Genomic DNA, 4,136 nt, shown 5'->3' on the forward strand with positions numbered 1-4,136 from the left:
GAGCCTATATTCCAAGTTGTTTTTTTTAATTTGGTATTTTTCCCTTCCCTCATCCTTGCCCTCAGTATCAAGCACAAGAACATTCTGGACTAAAACACTGCTGTCTTAGAATCCACAAGAGTAAAAGAAAGACTCACATTAATAGGATAAATCCATACCTAGTTTGAGGGATTGGGGAGGGGAGTTGCCTTTAGCTGAAACTGCAGAATGAAAGATTGGGAGGGAAAGGTGGAATGAGAATGGAAGATGTAAACTACCAAAATTTCCCACATATGCTGGTCTTTACCAGTCTCTCATCAGTTTATCTTTTTTTTTAAGTTAAAAGAGAACAGTTTTTTTTTTATTTTTGGCAAATTATTTTGGAGCCAGGAGTATAGATATGAAAGGATTTTAGTGATTTTCACATCTTCTGGGGTCTTTTGTATCTCTTTGATCTCATTTTCCTGCCCCCCTGTGGGAAAGACTGGCATATGTGGTCCCTGCTCTTCTGGGGGCCCTCTTCTCTCCTGTGAACCCTCTGAAAAGTCAGATCTTTTAGTTCCATTTAGTAACTTAGAAATAGCTATCATATTCCCTGTCTAACAAGTAAGCTACTGGTACTGAAGGAGGGGGACTAGAAGGAAACCCAGAGAAGGGATCATCATCAGCTTGCTACTCTCTCTACCCTAAACAATTAAGAACTACCCTTTTTTGAGAAGTAGCCATTTGTTTTATTCCTTTTCTGACGCCAGTTCTGAGCTTTAGTCTTCTTGAAGTCATTCCTAGAATGTGCTTTCCTCTCTCTCTCTCCCTCACCTCACTTCAACTTTAATAAGGTTGTACTTTTCATATTATGAAATAAAAAGTCTTTAACTGCTAAAAAAAAAAGAATAAAGGACAAAAATTAGCATCAGGATAATCTTTCAAATAAGTGGACATAACTGTCAGGACTAGGCTTCAAATCTTACCTGCCATATACCACAGTTAACCTTGGACAAGTTGCTCAACTTACCTAGGTTTGCATTTCTTCATCTGTAAAAGGAAAGGAATGAACTTATTGGCTTCCAGGGTCCCTTCCAGCTCTAGAGCTATAACTTTCAAGTGGATCTTGAACCATGAATGACAACTTCTTGGGTTTGGTCATTCATTCATTATCAATTCCAAATACACTTTACATATACCATAACCTAGTATATACTATTAGATTTCCAAAATCTATAATATCATGAAATAGTTTAACAAATGTTTTGCCACAATCTAATAAATAGTATTTTTGTGATCTCTCTTAGACTAGAACCTTATAAAAAGGGAGTAATCAGTCTGGCACAAGCTATTCCTAAGGAAGCCTTGAATTTGATAACCTCTTCCATTTCTAGAGATTCACTAACCATATTTCTTCTATTAATAAAGTCCAAAAGTTACCCAAGAATTGAAAACAAGTTAAATAGCCTGTAGTATGTAATCTCTTTAAAAAAAAAATTCTAAACCATATTTTGTGCTTTGAGACTTTATCCTTTCTGAATAATCTGTTGAAAATCAATAATACTATATCAGAAACCAGATAATCCACTTTATGGAAGATACAAGAATGTAGTTCAGCTAGTACTGGTGACTTAATTTGTCAAGGATAGCTAGATGTTCTACAATTCTCTCTCCATTTATCTTGGATATCAAGTTCCTTAGCCAGTTTTTTACCCTCTCCTTTCTAATCAAAGATAATTCTTGTTAAAACATTACATAGAATCAATATAAAAGATAAACAGCTCTATCCTCTATCACTTGTCATCATAGCCCATCTGCCCTACAAACAATATGCCTATCACTTTGATGATTCTCTTTTCTTTAAAAAAGGGGGGGGGTAACTTTAGCTCTTTTGTCAATCTTGTCTTTACTGACCTTTAGCACTACCAACTCAATGACATGATGAGAGCATGCAATTCTTGATTCTTCCTCCATCACATGCCTTTATTTATATCTTCTATACATGTCTATTTTTCAATCTCAGTGAGTTTCCTACACATTTACATTGATTTTTTTAAACTACTTGTCACTTTTTCTATTTCATTAGAGAGTTTGGTAGAGTAGATAAAGTGCTAGATTCAGTCACTGGAAAAACAACTCAAATCTGATCTTTATTAGCATCATGATCATAAGCAAGTATTTAAATGCTCCAAACCTACTTTTCCTCCTCCATAAAATGGGAATTATGATGCCTGTAGTGCCTAGCTCACAGGATTGTTAGGAAAGCAAATGAGATAATGTATGCAAAGCATTTTGAAGCTTTTAAAGTGTCATATAAAGATTGTTTTTATTATTATTTGAAGCAGCAACCTTCTTACCTTCTTCTGAAATATTTCTCCACTCTCCCAGCCCCCTCTTTCTCCTGGTGAGTTTATTCTCCATTCTCCTTGCTTCATTACCCATCTAACCATTTGACTCTACCACTGTACTCTCAAGTAGATACTTCATCCTTCCCCCTTTTATGTGCTATCTTCCCCTATTAGAATTTAAACTGAGGGCAAAACTTGTCTATTTGTCTGTTTTCTTGTTTGCTTGTATTGGTATTCCTGGAGCCTAGCATAATATCTGGCACATGGAATTTTACAAATATTTTCTGCCTTATTCTCTATCAACAGAATTAACTTTCTTTATGTCTTCAAAATTTCATCCTAGAGTTTTTCATCCATAAATGGTAAATATACAGGAAAGTCAGAATTAAAGGGTTTTGGGTGAAGAATCAGATTCTTCTTTTTTTAATTTCCTTTTTTTTCTAATTAAAGATTTTATTTATTTTGAGTTTTACAATTTTCCCCCAATCTTACTTCCCTCCCCCCATCCCCTACAGAAAGCAATTTATCAGTCTTTACATTGTTTCCATGTTGTACATTGATCCAAATTGAGGGTGAGAGAGAAATCATATCCTTAAAGAAACATAAAGTATAAGAGATAATGAGATCAGACAATAAGATATTTTTTTTCTAAATTAAAAGGAATAAGGGGTGGCTAGGTGGCACAGTGGATAAAGCACCAGCCTTGGAGTCAGGCGTACCTGGGTTCAAATCCAGTTTCAGACACTTAATAATTACTTAGCTGTGTGGCCTTGGGCAAGCCACTTAACCCCATTTGCCTTGCAAAAAAAAAAAAACCCTTAAAAAAATAATTAATTAAAGGGAATAGTCCTTCAACTTTCTTCAAACTCCACAGTTCTTTCTCTGGATACAGATGTCATTTCCCATTGCAGACAGCCCCAAATTGTCCCTGATTGTTGCGCTGATGAAATAAGCATGTCCATAAAGGTTGATCATCACCCCCATGTTGCTGTTAGGGTGTATAGTGGTTTTCTGGTTCTGCTCATCCCACTCAACACCCGTTCATGCAAATACCTCCAGGCTTCCCTGAATTCCCATCCCTCCTGGTTTCTAATAGAACAATAGTGTTCCATGACACACAGTTTGCTGAGCTATTCCCCAGTTGAAAGACATTTACTTGATTTCCAATTCTTTGCCACCACAAACAGGGCTGCTATGAATATTTTTGTACAAATAATGTTTTTACCCTTTTTTCATCATCTCTTCAGGGTATAGACCCAGTAGGGGTATTGCTGGATCAAAAGGTATGCACATTTTTGTTGTCCTTTGGGCATAGTTCCAAATTTCTCTCCAGAGAGGTTGGATGAGTTCACAGCTGCACCAACAATGCAACAGTGTCCCAGATTTCCTCAACCCTTCCAACAAGGATCATTATCCTTTCTGGTCATATTGGCCAGTCTGAGAGGTGTGAGGTGGTACCTCAGAGAAGCTTTAATTTGCATTTCTCTACAGCAATTTTTCATATGACTATGGATTGCTTTGAGCTCATCTCCTCATCTATAAATTGTCTTTGCATATCCGTTGACTATTTGTCAACTGGGAAATGGCTTTTTTTTAAAAAATAATATGACTCAGCTCTCTGTATATTTTAGAAATGAGTCCTTTGTCAGAAACATTAGTTACAAAGATTGTTTCCAAGGGGGCAGAACCAAGATGGTGACAAGAGAGGAACATCTCTTAGAAGCTCTCTCATAAAACTTATAAACTAAGGACTCTAACTAAATTTTCGAGAGACAGAACCCACAGAGGGACCCAGTGAGGCAGTTCTCATACTCAAGGTAACCTAGA

This window comes from Macrotis lagotis, chromosome X (genome assembly GCF_037893015.1).
Source record: "Macrotis lagotis isolate mMagLag1 chromosome X, bilby.v1.9.chrom.fasta, whole genome shotgun sequence".
NCBI lineage: Eukaryota > Metazoa > Chordata > Mammalia > Peramelemorphia > Peramelidae > Macrotis > Macrotis lagotis.